Genomic DNA, 25,592 nt, shown 5'->3' on the forward strand with positions numbered 1-25,592 from the left:
CCACCGGAGGGATAACACAGTTCCAGAACATTTAGACATCTGCCATCAGAGCTCAGCAATTTAGCAGTTTTCAGACACTTGTCTCAATTTCAACTCGCTCTACTCTACACGTGCTTTCTGGAGCTTCATGTCTTCTAAGGGCCTCTTTCTGCAGGTAAGTATTCCATTATTTTCCATTTACTTTGCTTTTTATTTGACTTTATTTTACACTTTTCTTTTTCATGTAGGGGGTCTGATCAGCCCCTTCCCCCTGCCCTGCCATGTCTGTGTTTACAGGTAGCAATAGATCACTATAACAGTGATCTATTGTTGTAGGGAGAGGCTGGACAGACTAGTTGAAGACTAGGAAATGCAGTGACTACACTCGTGACGTCACTACACACCCCCACGTACACACTTTATAAAAGCATAGCGTTTACATTTGCTTCTATAGCATGCTCCTATAGTGTGGCTCTGTAGAAATGTCAGAAGCCCAGAATCTGAAATGGGCTGAATGCTGGCTAGAACTGATAGCCTGTGGTTCCAGACTGAACCCCTAACATGACCCAAAAGAGCTGCTGATTCCCAATACTGCTTTAAAAGGGTGTTGGGCAAATATACACTCTCTCAGTATCATTAATGTATCAAAATGGCACTGCAAAATCAAATGGTGAAAAAAGAAAACTATAATGGTTTGGTCAACTTTATTTAATATTTTTTCAAATATTTGTATAATTTTACAGTATATGTTTTTTTCAGACTCACTCGTTCCACGGATTCCTTTAATCAGATGTGGGGAGGAAAGAGAGAGGGCTACTTGGGTCCAGTTGGGCTCTTCTACTGTACTGTCAGGTTAGCTCAGCAAGCACACCTATTGGAGGGGAGAGCACTGTATTGATGGCATGTGTGTGCTGCTGCTCCTTCATTTTGCTATAATCGTACTGGTAGTGTGCCTTATAACAATATGTGCCGCAACTTCAGTGAAGGTCCAGGCAGGGCCATCTTTTCCATTGGGCACACTGGGCAGTTGCCCGGGGGCCCCGCTTGCCTGGGGGGCCCCACTGGCTGCCCAGCAACCCCAGTAAAAAATTATGGAGAGTGACGGGTTAGAACTGCCCATGCCCAGTTAGCGGAAATCACAGAGAAGATCCGGTCCACCACGAGTGCGGGGGGTTGCTGATGTAAGGACGGAGTGAATGCAAAAATGTAAGGGGGCACTGATATAAAGGTTCCCCCTCCTATATTAGTGACCCCCCTTACCTTAGTGTATTTAATCTAAGGAAGGTGGTCTCTGGTCACCAGAGTACCCCCCATATCAGAGTCTGCAGGATTCCCCCTTACAATGCAAGGGGGAACTCAGTCTGCGGACCCTGATGTAAGTGGGAAAGAGAAAGCAGTGGAATCTGATATAAGGTTGTCTCTGGTCACCATAGCCCCCCTCCACATCGGAGTTCCCCCCTTAGATCATGATCTGCAGCGTTCCCCTTTACATAAGAGTTCCCTTTCACTGTAAGGGGGAATCCTGCAGACTCTGATGTAAGAGGAAACTCTGTGCTGGCTGGGTTATAGTAATCTGACCTTCATGTCAATGAAGACATTTTTTTTTTTACTTTTGTTTAACTTAAACACATTTCTAATAGCACTAGCTATATGGTTATAGTTTAAATACTGACATTTGCATTGTTGGGCACTGAAAACTGTAATTTTAGGTACTTTTTTTGCAGTGGCAGTAAAAAATGTGGTTCTGCCAGTAAATGTTATGATTTTTGTCAGTAATTCTCGTGCGTAATTGTGTAGACAGGGCCCCAGTGCACTGTATTGCCCGGGGGCCTATAATGCTCTTAAGATGACACTGGGTCCAGGACCTTGATATGCTGGCAGAAGTGTTTGGAATAGAAGACTAGTTGAAAATATGTATAAATCTTGACAGGTAAGACAGTTCATAGGTACTGTACATGTATTTAAATGTATTATTTTGCTGCTTGCCTATGGCTGTGCTTTTAAATCTTCACTGCCAATTCCATTCTGTTGCAGCACGTTTTCAAAATCTCTTTTGTCAGATTCCAATCTATTAGTTCTCTAGTATTTTTTTCTGCTACTGATCTTTTATTCTTTCATTTTTAAATATGACTTGTGGGAAATTGAGAATCCTTTTGAATATTTTGCTCCAATTTACTATAAATGCTTTCTAAATGATTCATTCAAAGTACCGGGGTGAACATGTAACCTACCTTTTCTCTGCAGAAAATTGGAGAACAGGGTTTGTACAGGAGTAGTTTTAAAAAAAAAATGAAATTAAAGTCCTTTTTTAAATTTAACTTTGAGTTTTTACCAGCTTACCTTGCACTTTTGAATCTTCTCTGAAAATTCCATTTTGCTGCAGCTAAAATCTCTTTTGCCAGATTCCAAGCTGTTGGTTCTCTGTTATTTTTTTCTGCTCCTGATCTTTTTTTCTCTAATGTTTAATATGACTTTTGGGAAATTTAGAATTCTTTTGGATTTTTCCCTCCATGTTATATTGTGATATATAAAAGATTCATTGAAAGTACCAGGGTGAACATGTGATGGACCTTTGCTCTGCAGAAAATTGGAGAACAGGGTTTGTACAGGAGTAGCTTTTTTTTTTATTATTATTTAAACTAAAGCCATTTTTCAACTTTAACTTTAAGCCTTTACCCGCTTACCTTGTGCTTTTGAATCTTCTAAGACAACTCCATTCTGCTGCAGCTAAAATCTCCTTTGCCAGATTCTAATTTATTGGTTCTCTAGTTTTTTTTCCTGCTATTGACCTTTTTTTATTTAATGTTTAATATGATTTGTGGGAAATTAAGAATTATTTTGGATTCTTTCCTTCATTTACTGTAATGATTTCTAAAAGATTCATTCAAACTACCACTGTGAACATGTGACTGACCTTTGAAATTGGAAAACAGGGTTTGTACAGGAGTAGTTTTTTTTATTTAATTTAAATTAAAGTCCTTTTTTTAATTTTGAACCTTTACAAGCTCACCTTGTAGGAGGTAGTTCATAACTTACAGTGATATTAAAACACAAAGATGTTATACTTACCTGCTCTGTACAGTGGTTTTGCACAGAACAGCCTATATTCTTCTCTTCTCAGATCCCTCGCAGGTGCTCCTGCCGAGTGCTCCCATAGCAAGCAGCTTGCTATGGGGGCACCCAAGCTGAGCTGCTGCTTTGTGTGTCTATTCAAGCAAGGAGCTGTGGTTCGGCCCCACCCCTCTCTCTCCTCATTGGCTCACTGATTTTGATTGACAGCAGCAGAGTCAATCATGCCTGCTGTGTGTCTTAGCCAATCAGGAGAAAGCATCCCGAACAGTCAAGTCTCTCATGCAACATCACTGGATTCAGATGGGGCTCAGGTAAGTATTAGGGGGGCTGAAGGAGGCTACTGCACACAGAAGGTTTTTTTATTTTAATAAATTGAATGCATTAAGATGAAAAAAAACTTCTGCCTTTAGAACCACTTTAAAGCACTTCTGCTTGTTGCACATTTCCGCCTATTTTTGGGAAGCACGGGTAGTAGAAAAAAGTCTAGTTCCTATAAACAGTTAGCTAATGCTTTGAGAGTATGCCCAATGCATTTGTGTATCCCTCCCATTTGTATCCACCTGCCTGATGCTTAAAGGCACATAGCATGGCGGTCATATGCCTCTTGCTACAGGGATACCAGCATGTGTGACTGATTTAGTAACTCAGAAGTCAATATATATTACTAATATGAAGTAGAATAAACAAAAGGTATTAACATTTTTACAAAAATGATATGATATTCATATAGTTGTACATTTATAGTACATGACTGCACCAGTTAATTTATTGCATTAGAAATTCTTATAATGTGTCTTTATTTTGGAATCATGATTAAGTAGATACAAAGGCTAGAGAAAGTTCACGCTAGTTCAAACCATTAAAAATACCCTAAGGATAGAATGTTCTTTCAACATGCAATGCTATGCAGTTTCCAGACTGTTAACAATTACTTGTGCCAGAAAGACCATTTGGAATAAAGCCAATTCCTAAAATGTCTTTTGTATGACTTTTGCTATCTCTATTATATTGTGCTTGACTACATGTGGAATTAAGCAATTTTATATTAAAATGTATGTGACAAGGGATGGAAGTAATTCAATGAAATACAGTTATGACTATCATTGAAAAGGTGGTTTGTGAAATTTTCTTTGCTATGAACATTTTTTTTTTTTACTTCTATTTCTAATTATTATATCAGCAGGAAACTGAGCATCTACACTAACAGCAATTTTTACTATGAGCTAGTAACAGAATATTATGTCTGGAGAAAGAATAATTCTTGTTGCCCCTAGCCACCAATGCTATCCTTTCTACAATCCTCCTATGATGCAGTGGAAGCATACAAATGTGGAATTGGTTGCAATGGGAAAAAAATAAATAGTTTTTCCTTGAAAAAAATGGTTTGTCTATATTCATAAAGTCCAGCTTTAATCAAATATGTTTTAGTTAATAGATAAAAAAACATACCTATACCAAAACAGAGACCACATTTTAGCAAGTGAACAGAGGGATATAGTAAATACATTGAGTTCTTAAGATATAATACACTGCAATGTCCTTCAATAGATCCATGTAGGTTTCTTCACTAAATCTGCCCATATCACACATATGTTGTCTACAATAATCCAAAGTAAAAACAGCAGCATTCAGCAAGACATTAAGCACTTGCTTACTGGGCACATATACCCCCTTCCTGCCCAGGTGAAATTTCAGCTTTCAGCACTGTCACGCTTTGAATGACAATTGCGTGGTCATGTGACGTGGCTCCCAAACAAAATTGACGTCTTTTGTTCCCCACAAATGGAGCTTTCTTTTGGTGGTATTTTATTACCTCTGCGTTTTTTATTTTTTGCGCTATAAACAAAAATAGAGCGACAATTTTGAAAAAAAAAACACAATTTTTTACTTTTTGCTATAATAAATATCCAATAAAAAAAAAAAAAATCTTAGTTTAGTCCGATACGTATTCTTCTACATATTTTTGGTAAAAATAAAAATTGCAATAAGCGTATAGTGATTGGTTTGCGCAAACGTTGTAGCGTCTACAAAATAGGGGATAGAATTATGATTTTTTTATTATTATTATTATTTTTTTACTAGTAATGGCGGCGATCTGTGATTTTTGTCAGGACTGCGATATTGCGGTGGACACATCGGACACTTTTGACACATTTTTGAGACCATTCATTTATACAGCGAACAATGATATACAATGATACACTAGGGGGCGAGGAAGGGGTTAATATATTCCTTAATTAGTGATTCTTACTTTGGGGGGTGACTGGGGGAGGTGACCGATGGTTGTCCCTATGTACAAGGGACACACCATCAGTCTCCTCTCCCTGACAGGACGTGGAGCTCTGTGTTTACACACAGAGCTCCATGTCCCTGTCTCCGTGACCGCCAATCGCGGGTGCCTGGCGGACATCGCGGCCGCCAGGCACTCTCATCGGCACCTGACTGACGCGGCGGGACCTGTTTATTAGAGCTTACAATCTAGGAAAGTGTATGCTCATTTAAAAAAATGTACATGATTTTGCAGGTAAAAAAAATTGCATTTATTATTTTTTGGGCATTACAGACTGCAATGCGCCCGTGATTAGTGGATCATGGGTTCTATGTCAGGATACTGCAGACACTCAGGGCAGTCATCTGCCCATACCACCATATGGGTAGACAGTTACTGTACTGGAGTGCAGGAAGAGTCTATGAACTACAAGGACACTGACCAGTGCTCTCGTAGTTCATTGAGAACTACAAGCCATCTGCTGCAGTGGTAGATGGAAATTGTAGTTTATTCATTCACAGATCTCTGTAAATGAATTCCATGGCTGTGTGGGGGGCTTATCGGAATCTGGATGTCTACTTTAAAAAAAAGGGACCTCTAGATATAGCACCCTACCAACATGAATAGAAGCTGCTTTACAGGATATCTGAGCTGATGTACAGATAAGTGTCAGTGTACTTCCCATAGTTTATGTAAATTAACCACTTTACCTCTAAAAGATTTCCCTCCTATCATGACCAGGCCATTGTTTGCGATAAAGAGAGCACCGAAAGCTGAAAATTGGCCTGGTTAGGGAGGGGGTTTAAGTGCCAAGTGGTCAAGTAGTTTAAGCGTAATGAAACGTCCATTTTTCGGAACCCTCCCCCCCTCCGGTGTCACATTTGGCACCTTTCAGGGGGAGGAGGGTGCAGATACCTGTCTAAGACCGGTATTTGCACCTACTTCTGGGCATAGACTCCCGTGGGAGTCAAGTCACTTCCCCCCCCCGCTGTCTCCTGGTAAACACACTGGTCCCAGGAGAGAGCAGGGACCAGTGAGGGTGCCCCGCGGTACTAGGGAACCGGACAGTGAAGCCGCAAGGCTTCACTTCCTGATTCCCTCACCGAGGACGGCGGCGGGGGCAGCCGAGAGACGAGTGATTGCTCAGCCTCGGCTGCCGACATCGCGGGCGCGCTGGACAGGTAAGTGTCCATTTTTTAAAACACAGCAGCTGCAGTATTTGTGGCTGCTGGCTTTTAAAAAAAAAATATATTTTGGGTGGACCTCAGCTTTAAGAAGCTATAGACTGCTAGGAAAAGAGAATCAATGGAATTTGCCGGTCAATCAGTCTTTAAGCAGGAGCCCCAAATAGCTGGAAATCAAACAGCTGAGTTTTATTCCCTAGGCAATCAGACTACATCATTCTATTAAGTACTGAACACACAGTGCCTTGATTTGCCAGCAACGACTTTTGAGATTTTGAACAAGAGATTTTGTGCTAATCATTCTGAAAAAAAATGTCCTGATGAATTTTACGGATATAGAATGTATTTAATTTAAGATAACACCAACAAAAGCCTCTAGTCTGAACAATGATCTTGTGTGTATTTTGTGTAAGTTTTCAAATTTATGATTTGTGACCATTTGAATCAATATAGAATAAGGTTTGGTTCACACCTATGAATTTTCTAATGCTTTTTGCACTGTAGTCCATTTAACATGGTTTCCTTTTGGGACACATTCACATCTATGCTTTTTTCAGCCGCTGTATTTTTTTAAAGGGTCAGGGATTTTTTTTTGTTTTTTTCAGTTTAATAGATTTCAATGGAGAAGCTGCAGAAAAGCATGAAGTGCATTTTTGCTGCGATTCACGTTTCTTAATCTGCCCAACAACAAATTGGCCAAAAAAAATAATGCAAAACGCAAATCACGTCCAAGTACAGTAAAATCGATCGTGTGTGCAAAAACACAAAAAGCACTGCAGAAATTATCAAAAGCAAACTGCATAGGTGTGAACAGAACTTTAGCTAGAACTAGTTACTAGTCACATTCAACTAGACCTTTTCTGCACTACTGAAGTTCCAATGAGTGTCAGGAAGATACCTCAGAATTTATATCCACACAGGTAGGACAGGCAACTTAATCCAATCGTTATGGAATGTTTAGACATTAAGATGGAATGTTGATGGTTTGTCCAAATACAGGATGGATGGTGTGAAAGTTGTAGAACCATGACTGCTCTAGTTGTATAATCCCTTCCTTGGTGTCAGGAAGTCTGCATTGATGATAATTTCTTGATTTCACAGGTCTAGCAGGAGATTGTGAACGACTCTAAAGAAGCCAGTTCGCTGTGGAGCGCACTGTGCGTCTTTGCCTCAGTTTCAGGGCCGAATTCAGGCAAAGATTCTGCCCTGAATCATCTCTGAAATGGAGAATTGGGAATGGACAGCTTTTCTGTGCGATCCGCGGCCGGTTAAGGTGTGAACCAAGCCTAAAGTACGAAAATCAGAAGGGGATTGACGTTTGACAGGCTTTTGTCCGACATTATTACTATTAGTACGTTCCTTTAGACAATTGTTTTCCAATTTTCTGACAACAAATGTTGGTTGACATGCTAGTAAATGTTTAGCGAACGATGGCTCCACGTCTGATTTTTGGATGGTCAATACACAAATCCGTCTCACAAAAGTCGAAAGTACAAACACACATGTGCGGAATCAACAAATGACTGGGAAGAGTTTGCTCTTGCAAACTACTATTCGTATTTTAGAATTCACATTTGTGATGTGGCAATTGATGAAATGTCAACGTTCTCATCTTCTTTAAGGGGATAACAATGAAGCTGCTTTGCATGTAGTTATGCCAAACATATTTTAGAATGGTGCCTGCATAGTTGTAACTGTATTAGAAAGTGTCTATATTATTGTATGGTCACAATTACTTTAATACACAAAAACGAGTATGACCTTTTTGTAACCACTTGACGACCGCCCATCCGCAATGTACTGCAGGCGAGCGGATGCTGTAGGCAAAACGACATACCCGTACGTTGCTGCCTACCGCAGGAAAGCAGGGATGAGATATTACAAGATCCATAGTAAAAAGCAACATATTTTACACACATTACACATAGTTAGACACACATTTAACCCTTTGATCACCCTAGATGTTAACTTATTCCCTGCCAGTGTCATTAGTACAGTGACAGTGGATCGTATTATTACTGATCACTCTAGAAATGTAACTGGTGATGTCAGTGGCAGTTAGTCAGTTCCTCCAAGCATCAGTTAGTGGCACATTGACCGCCACACTATCACAGTCCCATTATGAGTTGCTGATCATCGCCTTTAGTAGTATAAAAATAATTAAAAAATAAAACTTCTAGTATATATACCATAGTTTGTAGATGCTTTAACTTTAGCACAAGCCAATCAATATACACTAATTGAGTTTTTTGTTGTTGTTATCAAAAGCATGTAGTAGAATACGTTTTGGCCAAAAAGAATGAATACATCTAATTTTCTTTTTTGGATATGTTTTACACTGTAGCAGAAAGTAAAAAAATATATATTATTTTATTTTTCAAAATTGTCTGTCTTTTTTTGTGTATATTGCAAAAAAAAAAAAAAAAACAGTGGTGATCAAATACCACTAAAAAAAAGCTCTATGTGTGAAAAAAATTGTATAAATGTTGTTTGGGTACAGCGTTGAATGACAGCACAATTATCAGTTAAAGTAGTGCAGCATTGAATAGCAAAAATTGCCTGGTCATGAAGGGGGGTAAAATCTTCCAGAGCTCAAGTGGTTAATGCAGCACACCACAAAACATAAACAGTGTTCTGTGGTGCATAGCAATGCCAGTATATTGCCGTCCCTGTAAATTCCATGTCACTACTGTCTCCTGTAAATATGTGGAAGGAACCTATGAAAGCTTTAGGGACTCATTCCCAGGAATGTTGTTTTTCCAACAGACTTCAGAGGACTATTTCTCAGGATTGGAATGTGTCATAGGCGTGCGCACAGGGTGTGCCTGGGCACACCCTAATGCTCAGGCACATCTGGCACACCCCAGGGCTTATTTTCTGAAAGTATGTGCGGGATCTCCATTTTGGCATCTCTGCTATGTGACAATGTCAGTGCTGCTAATGGGACTATGTTTAATTTGGCTATGTAACTCCTGTGTGTGCAAGCCACGGGCCGTGGAGTAAGCCGACAGGCGACCGCATTATCCAATGCTACCTCTATAGTTCCGGCTTCCTGGCAGCTGAATATCACTCCGCGGCCAGTGGCTTGCACTCACAGGAGCAAGCCGGTTTTAGCAACACGTCCTGCCACCGCGGGGGCTCTCACAGCCATCACTGCCCTGAGTACACCGCCGAGACAATGACTGGCTGTCAGGACCGATCCCAGCAGACTCGGCGTACCAAGAGGTTGGTCACCTCACATGCTTCAGATGCTTGTCTCCCGTCCTGCAGCCCATCTCACCCACCCACACACACTTTAGAATGAAGCTGTCTCCTCCCCCTTCTCATTCAGCTCTGTATACACAGAAGAGGAGGGGGAGGAGGAACACCGCTGACTTCAGGTTTACAAACTTTCCCATGCTTTATCGATAGACAGGGAGGAGGGGGAGAGAGTGGCTGGGATTGGGAAGGGGGAAACCAAAATGATGTATAGCCTGGGATAGAACTACAGGTCCCAGCATGTCTTTCTCCTCTATTGCAGCCTGTGATGGGACAAGTACCAGCTTGCTCTGCACTTTAATTGCAGCCTGTGATAGGACTACAAGTACCAACTTGCTCTGCACTTTAATTGCAGCATGTGATAGAACTAAAAGTCCCACTATGCTCTGCAGGAGTATTACAGCCTGTGATAGGGCTACACGTCCCAGCATGCTTTACAGAGGTGGGGCTGAAGACCGGGGGGGTACAGTGGTGGGGCAGGAGGGGGGTTACAGTGGTGGGCAGGGGGTTACAGTGGTGGGGCAGGTGAGCGGGGGGGGTACAGTGGTGGGGCAGGAGGGGGGTTACAGTGGTGGGGCAGGTGAGCAGGGGGGTTACAGTGGTGGGGCAGGTGAGCAGGGGGGGGATACAATGGTGGGGCAGGGGGGTTACAGTGGTGGGGCAGATGAGCAGGAGGGGGGATACAGTGGTGGGGCAGGTGAGCAGGAGGGGGGATACAGTGGTGGGGAAGGTGAGCAGGGGGGTTACAGTGGTGGGGCAGGTGAGCAGGAGGGGGGATACAGTGGTGGGGCAGGTAAGCAGGGGGGTTACAGCCTATTCTGGATTGTTTGGCAACTGTGACACTAATACTCATACCCTGTCAGGAGAATATAAACTGGTGATGGTTCAATAACAGTCGCAGGTTTTATGGTGCTGCTGATTGTATAGAACACGGGACATTCCCAGGAACCTATTTTGTTTAAATAGAGCATTCATTCTAGATCGACATCTATGTGTGCTGGGAAAGCCCACAAAATCGCATGCTTTCCCAACACACAGGGAAATGCACTGCACTTAAGTGGGGGTCCCACTAATTGTCAATGACACCCCCATGCATCTGCAAACACACATCCCAAGCCAGGGACTTCTTTTCCGTGTTTTTCACATGTAGGGGAGTGCATTAAAATGAATGGGCTGTCCTATGTGCAAGAGCATGCAGAGAGGCACCCACGCAAACAACAGTGCCAACCAAGCCCATTCACACCACCCTACATTGAGCTGTGATGTGTAGTGGATAGACAGGGCAATTTAAAAATGAAAGGAAATTGATGTAAAAAAACAAACAGCTGAAATTCTAACTCTTTAATGAAGGGATATAATTGAAGGGGTATAATTGCAGGTGCGGCACGTGAACATGCCCAGTCGCTGCCTCTACAGCTAAAAAGGTGGTAGCGGTTGAGGGGTGGTAAAAGCATGGCTCAACCACAGAGTTTTACTGCCCCTAACTAGTGTGAACAATAAATTGTTAAAATATAAAAATTAAGTGTTAAAAAATGTTTTAATACATTTTAAAATGTTTGTTTACATTTATTAAGAGTGTGTGTGTTTGTGTGTACAGTGTGTATGTATGTATGTGTGTTTTTTTATATATATATATATATATATATATATATATATATATATATATATATATATATATATATATATATATATATATAATATATTTTTTACACACACACACGTGTTTGAGCTTTGGGGTGCACACCCTAATGCAATAGGCTGCGCACGCCAGTGAATGGTGTTCAGCAGTATGGAAAGCAGTGGAAATACGCATTTACTTTCTTCTTCTACAGGTACAGTATAGCTTGATTTGATGTGCTTGCTTGATATAGTAACAACGTCACTTTGAGTGACTTTCACTGTTAGGAACTCCATTAAACATTTTTCTTATATCTGTTGTCCATGTATGATAAGAAGGCCTTTGAGGAATTGATTTTCTGGTTACTATATATGAATGGCTGTTCCTATATAATCTTCAAAGGCTGTCTTGCATTTCATCATCTTTTTATTGGGAATTAATCCTTACATTGAGGATGGTTCTATGTAACGTGCTGTAGTTTTTTTTTGTTAAATGCTATGCTATAATAATCCTGACAGGGCACTTTTAACCCCCGCAAGCGACTGGAAAAGGATTAAAAGCATCCGTAAAGCGCCGATGCTGAATCGCTTTGCAGACGCTTTGGCAGCACTGGTCATTGATTTCAATGGCGCTCCCGCATGGCTCGAAAGATGCTGATTGCAAGATTTTTTTTCCTGTTCTGCAAGCGCACGACTCCAGTGTGAAAGCACTCAGGCTTTCACACTGGGGCTGCAGAAGAAGCCGTTTACAGGCACTTATCTTAGCGCAAAAGCACCTGTAAAACGACTCAGTGTGAAAGTGGTCCTTGCACACACGATTGGTTTGTCTGATGAAAACAGACCGATGGACCGTTTTCATTGGACAAACCGATCGTGTGTGGGCCCCATCGGTTTGTTTTCCAACGGTGAAAAAAAATAGAACATGTTTTAAAATTTTCCTATGAAAAAAAAAAATTGGGAAAAAAACGATCGTCTGTGTGGAAGTCCATCGGTCAAAAATCCACGCATGCTCAGAATCATGTCGACACATGCTCGAAAGCATTGAACTTAATTTTTCTCAGCACGGCGTAGTGTTTTATGTCACCGCGTTGGACACGGTCGGATTTTAGACTGATGGTGTGTAGGCAAGACTGATGAAAGTCAGCTTCATTGGATATCCGACGAGAAAATCCATCGGATTAGATTCCATCAGATATCCGATCGTGTGTACAGGGCTTAAATGTATTTCAGTAATTCAATTCAAAAAGTGAAACTCATATATTTTTATATACTGTAGATACATTATACACACAGTGATATATTTTAAGCATTTATTTATTTTAATTTTGATGATTATGGCTTACAGCTAGTGAAAACCCAAACTTCTGTATCTCAGAAAATTAGAGTATTACATAAGACCAATTAAAAAAAAAAAAAGATTTTTACAGTAATACAGAAATGTTGGCTTACTGAAAAGTATGCCCATGTACATTATAGTATGCACTTAATACTTGGTCGGGGCTCCTTTTGCATGAATTATTGCATCAATGCAGTGTGGCGTGGAGGCAATTAGCCTGTGTCATGGTACACTCAGGATTGCATCGCTGGATCCTGGAAGAGGTTACTTACCTTGTCCCCGGGATCCCGCAATGTACTCCTGCTGTGCATGGCGTCCAGATCTTCCGCCCGATGCACTGTGTGCCCTGGCTTCCGTTCCCTGCGAGCGTTGCGATGCAGGGGTTGGAACCGGTGGCAAATTCAAATAGTATAAAGCACAACACACACAGATACATTGTAATCCTATTGGATTACATTACTAAATAAAATAAAATTGCCCTTAGTTTGCCCCCCAGTGCTTTCCCCAGTGCCCTTGCCTGCAGTTTTACTGTACTTTCTGTCTGGAAACTGCAGAACGACCATGGCATCAAAAAAGCTGTTTATGACCTGCTGGAAAACAGTGATAGCGATACAGAATCACTTACAGAATTGAGTGATAGTGATTTGTGGGTAAGTTCGTCATCAGACACGGAAAGCAATTTCAGCAATGATCCTGCGACTGTGCTAAGTGATGTGCAGACTTGGTGCTCGATTGACTGCGGTACGAAGCATGTAGCACCCCCAAGATTCCTGTTTACTGGAGAACCTGGTATCAAAGTGGAGGTTGAAGATGACAACCACTTGGTATACCTCCAACTCTTTTTGATCGATGAGGTTATTGAAAAAAATTGTTATGGAGACAAATCGGTACCAGCAGCAACAAGCTGCTACACATCAGAGGTTTTCAAGGAGCAGAAAGTAGAAACCAGTGACCAAAGAGGACATCTGGAAGTTTATTGGCCTAATAATTCTTCAGGGAGTGGTGGGGAAACCCCTGCAGAAGTGATATTGGAAAACCAACAAATTACTAGCCACTCCTTTTTTTGGCACGGTCATGACGGAGTACAAATTTTCTCTGATAATGAAGTATTTGCACTTTGAAAATAATGAAGAATTTGTTGAGACTACGCATCCAGCACCAAAACTCAAAAAGATTTGGGAGGTATATCAAATTATTCAGAAAAATTCCAGCAGACCTATGTACCAGATAGAGTCTGATAGACATCAGTATCGACGAAAGTCTAATGGCCTACAAAGGAAGACTCAGCTGGATACAATACATGGCATCAAAGAGAGCATGATTTGGCATAAAATCATTCATGCTATGTGAATCGAGCACTGGTTACATATGGGATTCGGTCCCATACACTGGGAAAGGGACCAAATTCAATTAAAGATTCAGTAATTATGTAATGGCAACCACTTAATTTCTTACTTTGATTGAGCCATTGCTGAATCAGGGCTACTGTGTCACCACAGATTTTTTTTACACTTCTCCAGAACTCTATGAGTTCCTTCTACACAACAAGATGGATGCATATGGGACCGTTAGGGCTAAGCGGCGTGAAATGCCGCCAACGTTTGGCAATAAAAAGCTCAAGGCAGGAGAAATAGTTGCCTGGCAGAAAGGCAAAATGATGGCACTGAGATGGCGTGACAAAAAAAAATGTGTACCTAATGAGTACTATTCACAACATCTCTACTGTCATGGTACACACAAATGGTGGAAAAGATGTAATGAAGCCCCAAGTCGTGATGGATTACAACAACACCATGGGAGGTGTGGACAGAGCTGACCAGGACATGACATTTTATCCAGCGATGAGAAAACAACAAAAAAAAATGACAAAAAAATCTTCAGGCATCTTCTGCATCTTGTGGAATGCAGTCATTCTTCTGAAAAAAAAGAGTGACAGGCCTGTGGTTCTTCCGGACTTTGTTTGGAAAGTTGCTGAACCTATATTTTTCAAGCACCAAACACCAATGACTGTAAATAGAGCTGGACGTCGTGTTGCTGGTGTTATCAACCCGGAATGCCTGACTGTTCATCACTTTATAGACTACATCCCACCAACGGAAAATAAGTCTGCACCCACAAGGATGTGTGTGGTTTGCTGCTCTAAGCATGATGACACTGGAAGGCAAAACTCCAGTAAAAAAACTTGTTTAGTTTGGGTTGCAGTGCATAAGAGTTAGAACTTTTTAGTTTTTAAATGCAGTAGGTGTCAGATTTTATTGCCAGTTATCTCTTCTTAAGGGCCCTTTCACATGTCCACATTTTCATCCGTCCGTTGCGGATGAAAACGGGACATACATGGGTCCCTATGTGATTACGGGTGTCAGCGGATGACCATCCGCTGGCACCCGTAATTTGTCCGCCTCCGCAAAGATCCGCAAAATCGGACGGAAGAAAATCCTATTTTTCTTCCGACTGCCGGATTGGATGAACACAGACATACGGTCCGTGTTCGTCCGATCCCCCATAGGGGAGAGCGGAGGAAAGACAGGGTGGTCCCTGCACAGTGTGCGGTGACCGCCCTGTCAGCTGCCAGCTCAGCGGGGATTTTACGGAGGATCCCCGCTGAGCTGTACGGACACACGGAGGCGGATCATTACTGATCCGCCCCGTGTGAAAGGGCCCTAAAACCTATTATTTGGGTAGAAACCAAGGGAAAACACAAACAATAGTGCAATCATAACAGAGATTTTAACCCTTCTGCACATTATTAGAAAATGGGGTTGGTTTACTAAAGAAGAAAGATGTTAATTTTTTAAAGTGTATGTTCACTAGTAACTAAGTAGCTAGTAAACAAAGTAAACCGTTGTTTCTTTTACATTTCCAGTTGTGTGCTACAAAACGTATGTTCTCTTATTTCTCTTGGACATCATTAGGTATTCAAAGCAAACACGGGTATGCTTTATTTAATGTCCTTCAGCTTGCTAAGTGAACATGCACTTTGCTAAGTGAATAGTCTTTAATCCTTCAGTAAAAAAAACAAAAAAAAAAACACAAAGGTGTCCATTTATTAAGTCGGTCTTATCACATTTCTGCTGTACAGTATATATAAAGCTAAACACTATTTATAAAGCTCTCAGGGGATAGCATGTTCATTACCACTGACACTTCTCTTCTCCAATAGAGACAAGATTGTGATATGCAGTGTACCTCTGCAATGTGAGGAGAATGGAGAGCTGAGCAAGATCACCAAAAATGTAAACTAAAGAAAGTAAAACCTCAATGGGATCAACAGCACTCATCATATTGCACTGAAAGTGCACTTGGAAGTGCAGTCGCTGTAGATCCGAGGGGGACATGCAAGGAAAATAAAAAAAACATCATTTTAGCTTGCACAAGATTGGATAATAAAATTAGCAGAGCTTCTCCTCATTTCAGATCTACCCCTCAGATTTACAGTGACTGAACTTCCATGTGCACTTTTACTGCAATTTCAAGTGCACTTTGAACTTGTAGTTTGCACTTTGTAGTACAAAGTGGATTTGCCTTTCGTAAAGAATCCCCTATGCTTCGTATCTTCTGGTCTTGCAATAGGATTCAGTGTTTTGAATTTATTGACATGCATATGCCAGATGATCTGGTCACATGTCTTTTTCATTTAGCTCCCCTCTACTTGAAATAATATAAAAGCTCCCCAGTGAATAATTTGCTCAACACTGCAGAGGCTTGCATTCCTGCTTGTTGAAAAACAAACATCTGCCTCACCTATCAGATTGTGGTTTGCTAAAATCACCAAAATGAGGCTCATGGCCCTGGCCAATCACATGGAGGAGAGCTTCCGGAGTACATGGTTCTACGGGACACAATTCACCTGTACTTCTGAATATACTACTCTACTCAGCTCTCACATCTGAGCTGATGGGCCATTTTTGTTCTTAAACCTGACAGCGCATCTGTGATGCCATGGGTGGGGACATTTTCCTTTCCTTCACCCCTTTCCCCTTTCATGTTATTTTTTCTTGTCAGTACTATATGTTCACCATGATGCCTCAGGATGGTTAAGGGTGGTATCCCACTGGCTGACAAAGGAACCTTCCCAATCAATGTACAAGATGATTACCTCCTAACCCTGCTTGTTCAGCTATTACTTAGCAGTGTACTCGTCCCTTGTAGATAAGGTTTACCCTGTCTATGTTTGTACTGCATGGGCTTTTTTGTATTCAGCTGAGGTTAACATTTGTTCCTGATGTACTTCAAACCAAACCTGTTGTGTTTATTGTTTTGTGTGTGTTTTTGTATGCTGAAATTTTGATACATACATATATAAATCTGCACCCATATATACTCAAGTAAAAGACACTAGAGTTACGAACACACCAAGAAGACTATATTCTTTTCTAATGAACATTTTACACAGGCCAGGAAAGGGGGGGACAAGCGAGCTCCCCCCCCCCTTCTGAACCATACCAAACCACATGTCCTCAACATGGGGGGGACATGTTGATGAAGACATGGATAAGGGTCTGGTATGGATTTTGGGAGGAACCAATGCTTTTTTTGTCTTAAATTTTAGCATGGGGGTCCCCTTAACACCCATACCAGACTCAACAGGCATGGTTTAAATTGAAGAGGATGCCACACTGTTTTTTTCCCAGAATTTTCTATTGCTGCCATTGTTTTTGTTTACATTTCAGCTGTTTGTGGGGAAGCTCGCTGACAGCTGATAAATCATCGGTTGTTAAGGACGCATGGCCAGCTTCCCGGCCCGTTGCTTAACAACCAGCTATTCTTCACACAAAATTCAAATTGGTCAATAATTTTTTGACCAATCCGAATTTGAATCACTGCAAATGTTTGGAATTCATTTAAAAATTCATAAACAGGCTCCAACTCCTTCACTTGGCTAAGGATAAAGGAGGAGTTGGCCTCCCAGACATGAAAGCCTATTACAGGGCCACTCATCTAGCTAGGCTGGTGGACTGGCACTGCCATGCGGAGGCAAAGCATTGGGTGGCCATGGAGCTGGAGGATTCTTGGGGCACGGCTAAAAGCTGGCCGTGGATCACCACACCTTTGCCGAAGGACTTGACTGCCCACCCCACGCTGGGCAGCACCTTATTGGTGGTTAGGGATGCCTTTCGGCACTCATCGGTGGCCCTGATGCCCTCTCCTATGGTGCCAGTTTTGGGTAATCCGGACTTCGCTCCGGGCATTCAGAATCCTAATTTTAGGCGTCTGGCAGCTGGTAATCGGCTACATTTGTGTGACTTTCTGGAGCCCAGTGGCCGCCTATCAGCAGAGGCTGGGGTGTTGGCGGCCGACCCACCTTTGGACTTCTGGAGCGGCCTGCATTTACGCAATTTTCTGAGGGGATGCTCACGGATCCCGGGTATTTCTCATCAGCTTACTGACCTGGAACGAGTCTGCCATCGGGGGGACCCAGTGCGGCACAGTATCTCACTTATTTATTCCATGCTGATTCAACCGGTGGAAGGGTTCATTCCTCCGTTCCTTTCGAGGTGGGAGGTGGATCTTGGCATCCATTTCACTGACGCACAGAGGGAGAAGGTTCTCCATTTTGCGCAGTTGTCCTCCATGGCTACCAGAATTCAGGAGACCTGCTATAAAATCTTGACTCGATGGTATAGGGTGCCTGCCACCCTGCACCGTTTTTTCCCGCAGGTCCCGAGCGTATGTTGGTGATGTGGTGCCACGGAGGGGACGATGCTGCACATATTTTGGGCCTGTCCCAAACTCCTACCTTTCTGGCTCGAGGTGACTCGCACGATCAAGCACCTGACTGACGTCTCTTTGGAGGACAACCCCGCAGGATGTCTGCTCCATCTCTCCGAGCTCCCCATTCGGAAATATAAGGCCTCCCTTACTATACAGTTGCTGAATGCTGCCAAGGCATGCATCCCTCTCTGTTGGAGATCGGAGAACCCACCGGCAAAGTCCTTATGGTTCTCTAAAGTGAACGAACTGAGAAACATGGAAGATCTCACGGCCACCTTGCACAACAGGGAGGAGACCTTTCGGGAGACTTGGAGACCCTGGAATCATTTCATCTACACGGACGAGTATCTCCGTGAAGTGGCTAGATATGGTTGATCCACAGGGCTTGCCTTGCTCACTGGTCGGGGGATACTCTCACACTTCTTTTTGTTATTCTATTTTCTTGTTCTTTCCCCCCTCTTTCTCTAGCCCCTCCCCCCTTCTCTAAGGGTCGGTTCTCGTCCCTCTCCTATTTCTCTCCCCCTCCTCTCGTTTTGCTGATGTCCTTTCCCCTTAGCTATCATCCAATAATGGACTTCTTTACTTTGAAACTACACTATCCTGTGGACGCCGATAGCTATGTGGGCCTTTTATCTGGGCCCATCTGGTTGTTGGTTTGCTCTGACCCCCAAACTGTTATTAAAATACAAAATGTTACTGTTTAGTATAGCACCAGCTGCATTTATAGAGGTTATTGGTCATACAATCATCTGTTTGGTTGCCTCTAAGGCCTCATTTTCGGCTCCGGTATCTTTGACGTACCATTTATGCCTTGTCAACAATATTTTGCTGAAGTGTTTATGTCAATTGAGTTTGGTGACCGCCTTCTAGTTTTTTATCTCTTTGTGTGACCTATACTAGCTGCTGACGATGTATGTATTTTGTACCAGTCGACAGCCGTACTGTCTTTTATACTTGAAAATAAAGGAATTAAAAAAAAAATTCATAAACAAAACGAAATTTAATGAAAACTAAACAAGATTAAACAAATTCCGAATCAATGAAAACAAAATTATTAACTAAACAAATCTTTCCAAAATGAAACAAAATGTTCTGTTCTGCACATGTCTAGAGAGAGGCAGTTTAGCCTAGTCTTCCAGTTGTCAGAAGTAGATTTGAGACATGTGGGCTAGCTGTCTCTTTTATGCCCCCATCCCTATTCTTGTGTATAATTATGGCATCTGATCCAGTTGGCATGATCCTACTGCTAATCAGTTGAATAGGGTAAGATATGCCCTGGTTTTTAGTAACCACCAACTAATAATGTGGGTTATAGATGAAGTAGCTGAATAATTCTTCTACTAAAGATAAAGTAAGAAATATTAAAAGATCTGTTTTTTTATACAGCAATAACTACTTTGAAGTGAAACTATAACATTTACTGTGTCCATATTCTCACAAACATGTCCTGCCTATAAAAATGCTATTTCTGTAGCAGAAAGTGCTCTATTAAATGAATGCTTGCATGTAAATTTGAAAATTAAATTACTTGTTTTTAAAGCAGAGATGTGACTGCTATGTACAGTATTATACCAGTTGAAATAGGCATACAAAACCATGCCCTCTCCCTACATCCTGAGTGAATGATTTCATGTCTAGAACCATTAAAGGATGTTTACAATGAGTGTGTAGCCACAGAAGAATCACAAACAATTACAAAAAAAACTCCAGCTTTCAGTCACGTAAAGAAGTATGTTTTACATCATTCAGACTACTGTATCCTGTGGAAATCCTCTGAGCAGATTGCTTGGACCTCTAATTGGTGTTGAACTTCAGGCACCATGGGGGGCTAAAAGGGTAATGGTCTCTGGGCTGAACTCAATAGAAGAAGCTTTTGATGGGGACCTTCTCCCATCTCATCCATTGAGGAAGGCCTGTGCATAGTTTGCATTGCATGTAACATGATCTGTAAATGGGTCAGTGTCAGATGAATGATCTCTCTCATTCAGATATCATCTCAAATGCAGTATACATGATGCACTGGAAGGAGGGACATACAGATAATTAATAATGGAGGGAGATGGACCCCTCAGCCATACATTTAAACCCAGAAGAAGTACTTTAAAAAAGCAAACAGTGTTTCCAGTCTGCATCTTGCATGAGTAGGAATGTATTAATAGCAGGCGAGTTAAAGGGTCACTAAAGGATTTTTTTTTAGCTAAATAGCTTCCTTTACCTTACTCCAGTCCTGGTTTCATGTCCTCATTGTTCGTTTTTGCTCTGATGTTGCTGTAATCCTTCTCTGTTCTGGACACTTCCTGGTTGTCTGTTTCCTGATGACCACAGTACTGGGAGATTCTGGTTTCATTTTCCAAACCATTACTGCTCTATGGCTCTGTCTAGCACAGAGGCAGGATAACATGCAAACACAAAACTAGATGCAGAAACGAAACTAGATGCAAAAACGAAACTAGAGGTACATTATATGATTGATTTTTATCTATTTTTAATACATTTTAAAAGGAATCAGTTAACTATTATGTCTCAATACCCTGTAAACAGTCATTTCAGCAAAAAAAAAATAAAAAAAATGTCCTCCTTTACAACTCCTTGAAATGAATAAAATAAAATAAATCATAAAAGTGTAATTTTTGTATTCTTCAAATGAGCAGATATTGGCTGCCATCTAGCTAGATGAAATTTAGCCTTCTTACCAATTCTGCCTTCCCTATTTCTTAACAATCGGTGTTAATTCTCCAGAGCAGACCTAATGCCTGGCACATAGTCTGTGTTTTCACCCACTTTGGCAACCTACCGGTACTACCTGCTTGGTTTAAAGACACAACTTCATGCATGATGTGGTGCAGGATTAGGTACCCATAAGGACCTGATAATCCCAATGAGCTTTATATGCGTAAATAGGTTTAGGCATCTATAAAATCAATAAACAGTTAGGAAATCAATACACACACAAAAATGGTAAAAATAGACATGTTTGCACTAATTCATTTAATTTGTAATAGCCTCATTTTTTTCCCACACATATACCATACAAATTTAAAAAAATAATGACAATTAAGACATGAAGCAAAAACACAAAACTAAAATAAAGGTGGGGGCTAATGAATGCTTAAAAATATATAAATATTTTAAAAAGTCCTGATTACGCTATTCCAATAGTAATGCATTTTAATATCATAAAACACTAAGCAATTACTATACCTGAAAAGTTACAAATTAAATCTAGCTAATAAAAAAAAAACATCAATCCTTTCCAAGTAAAACTGTTTATACAGCACGTCCAATCTTCTGTGCTAACATGCTGTCAAACTTAGCCTCTGTGAGCCAGCATGTAAAGACTGGATAGCCACAGGGATAAGCAGCAACCCATCCAGCAACACACTACTCCAGAGATGCACTATGAAATAAACAGAATAAAATTAACAAAAAAATGTTTGCATGCAAAAAAAAAAAAAAAAATGGCATTGAAAGTTTAGCTTGAAGGTATAAATAGGCATTTTATAGTTTTGGATAAAGAAATGCTGAATCTCTAGGGCAAGGCTTAATGGTTTAATGGATAATGGTTTCTTTTTTGCTGTCTGTGTCCAATTGGGGAGATTTCTCTTTGCTTCCTATCCTGGCGATGCAGCAGGAAGAGTGAACATTTCTTTACAAAATTGAGAGGAATTGTCCTGTTAGACATTTGTAACTGGGACAGGTATCCCAGGTGTCCAAATATGAGGATCAACCCTGTGTTCACACTGACAGCGGGATTGAAATTGTGCGATTCAGCTGAACTCGCACAATTTCATTCCTGCATGTCTGTCCCGACTTTGGGGGGCGATTTTAGAGACATCGGTGTGGGTTGCTGAACAGATGTCTACACAAATTGCACCCCAAAGTCGCCAAAAGTCGGCATCGCACCAATTTGGACAGTGCTTTTTACGGCAATAGCCGCTGATTTGGCATGCGATTTAACATGTTGAGTCACATGTCAAATCACTGCAATGTGAACCTAGGCTTACCCCCCCCTCCTGCTGGCAACATTGTCCCATTGCTTTCTGTCTCTTTCTGTCTCATTGCTTTCTGTGATAATTGACCTGGGACAAAAGTAGAAAGTCATTCTACCTAACCTGAACACAGACAGCAATAAAAAAACTAACAGGGGTCTTGATCTATCCCTACTCTATAAATTATCTACACTTTTATAAGCAGGTAAATAGGACCAACTTTTATTGAAAAAAAAATCGCTGTAGGTTTATTGGGGCTGGTATTATGTATAAATCATAGGCAAGCATGTTATCTTTTTATAAGAGCCTCAGCAAAATGAATTCTAGCAAAACCTTTAAAATGTTTTATGAATGAACAAGACAATAACACAAGAGCTCCTGTCTGTACTCTTGAAACAAAAATGTAAATCCAAATACCTATTCATTTTGTTGGGATTACCTCATGAAGGTACAGTGCCTTGAAAAAGTATTCATACCCCTTGAATTTTGCCACATTTTGTCATGTTACAACGAAAAACATAAATGTATTTTATTGGGATTTTACGTGATAGACCAACACAAAGTGTCACATAATTGTGAATTGGAAGGAAAATGATAAATGGTTTTCCATTTTTTTTTTACAAATAAATACCTGAAAAGTGTGGCGTGCATTTGTATTCAGCCCCCTTTACTCTGATACCCCTAACTAAAATCTAGTGGAACCAATTGCCTTTAGAAGTCACCTAATTAGTAAATAGAGTCCCGCTCTGTGTAATTTAATCTCAGTATAAATACAGCTGTTCTGTGAAGCCCTCAGAGGTTTGTTAGAGAACCTTAGTTAACAAACAGCATCATTAAGGCCAAGGAACACACAGGACAGATTAGGGATACAGTTGTATAGAAGTTTAAAGCAGGGTTAGGCTCTAAAAAAATAAGTTTTGAACATCTCATGGAGCACTGTTTAATCCATCATCCGAAAATTGAAAGAGTATGGCACGACTGCAAACCTACCAAGACATGGCCATCCACCTAAACTGACAGGCCGGGCAAGGAGAGCGTTAATCAGAGAAGCAGCCAAGGGGCCCATGGTAACTCTGGAGGAGCTGCAGAGATCCACAGGACAACTTTTAGTTGTGCACTCCAAAAATATGGGCCCAGATTCTCAAAGGACTTACAACGGCGCAGCGCCATGTACGCCGTCGTAAGTCCTAATCTGGCCCTTCGTATCTATGCGACTGATTCTTAGAATCAGTTACGCATAGATATCCATTAGATCCGACAGGCGTAAGTCTCTTACGCCATCGGATCTTAACTGCAATTATTTTTTGCCTGCTAGGTGGCGCTTCCGTCGATTTCCGCGTTCAGTATGCAAATTAGCTAGATATGGGAAAACCAGAACGTACGCGCGGCCGACGCAGTAAAGTTACGACGTTTACGTTAGGCTTTTCCCGGCGTAAAGTTGCCCCTGCTATATGAGGGGCAGCCAATGTTAAGTATGGCCATCGTTCCCGCGTAAGTCGTCCGTGAATGGGGCTGGATGTCAGTTACGTTCAGGTCGAAACCAATGATGTCCTTGCGACATCATTTAGAGCAATGCACACTGGGAGATTTGACGGACGGCGCATGCGCAGTTCGTTCGGCGCGGGGACGCGCATCATTTAAATGATACATACCCCCTACCCGCCGAATTTGAATTTCGCCGAGTGATTTACGCTACGCCGCCACAACTTTACATGCAAGTGCTTTGTAAATAAAGCACTTGCCTGAAAAACTTGCGGCGGCATAACGTAAATGAGATACGTTACGTCTGCACAATTTTGCGCCCATCTACGAGAATCTGGGCCATGGTCTTTATGGAAGAGTGGCAAGAAGAAATCCACTGTTGAAAGAAAGCCATAAGAAATGTGTTTGCAGTTTGTGAGAAGCCATGTGGGGGACACAGCAAACATGTGGAAGAAGGTGCTCTGGTCAGATAAGACCAAAATTTAACTTTTTTAGCCTAAAAGTAAAACGCTATGGGCCAGATTCAGAGAGACGGGCGCATCTTTAGTTAGGCATAGCGCATCTCATATGCGCTACACCGACATAACATTGAGAGGCAAGTATTGTATTCACAAAGCACTTGCTCCCATATGTGCGCCGGCGAATGGGCTGGCGTAAGCCCGCATAATTCAAAGTAGCAAGGCAGTGGGCGTGTTGTATTTAAATTAATCATGACCCCATGTAAATGCATGGCCGAACGAATGGCGCATGCACGCGCATGCTCAGAATCACATAGAATTTACTCCCTAAGATACGTCGGCTCAATGCCTGTGACGTGAACGAAACCTACGCCCAGCCCCATTCACGTACGACTTACGTAAACGACGTAAAAAGATACGCTTGTTCCGTCGTCCATACTTTGCATTACCTGCGCCTCATATAGCAGGGGTAACTTTACGCCGGATGTAAGCCTTACGTAAACGGCGTAGCTGAATGCGACGGGCGCAAGTACGTTCGTGAATCGGTGTATCTAGATCATTTGCATATTCAACGCGTAAATCTACGGAAGCGCCCCTAGCGGCCAGCGTAAATATGCACCAAAGATACGACGGCGTAAGAGACTTACATCGGTCGTATCTTGCAAAAATTCAGGCGTATCTGCTTTTCAGCATAAGTGTATAGATACGACGGCGCACATTTGGACTTACAACGGCGTATCTGCAGATACGCCGTCGTAAGTCCTTTCTGAATCTGGCCCTATGTGTGGCAGAGAACTAACACTGCACATCACCCTGAACACATCCTCCCCACTAGGGATAAGCCTGATGTTCAAGTTGAATGTAAGTTTGACTCGAACATTGGGTGTTCGCCTGTTTGCCGAATAGCAAACAATTTGGGGTGTTTGCAGCAAATTCGAAAGCCGAGGCAACACCCTTTAAAAGTCTATGAGACTGTTGATGGGGACAAGGGCCTCTTCCCCACAACCCTTGCCCGGTGGTTGAGGGGGTCTGTGGGCAGGGGGCTTATCGGAATCTGGAAGCCCCCTTTAACAAAGGGGACCCCTAGATCCCGGCCCCCCCCCTATGTGAATTGGTAACGGGGTACATTGGGTTCCACTTCACCGAAAAAAGTGAAAAAAATTGTAAAAAAAACAGACAGTTAGGACAAGTCCTTTAATAATAAAAAAAAAGATTCCAGCAATGTAATCCTTCAAC

The sequence above is a fragment of the Rana temporaria genome, chromosome 2 (genome assembly GCF_905171775.1).
Source record: "Rana temporaria chromosome 2, aRanTem1.1, whole genome shotgun sequence".
Classification (NCBI taxonomy): domain Eukaryota; kingdom Metazoa; phylum Chordata; class Amphibia; order Anura; family Ranidae; genus Rana; species Rana temporaria.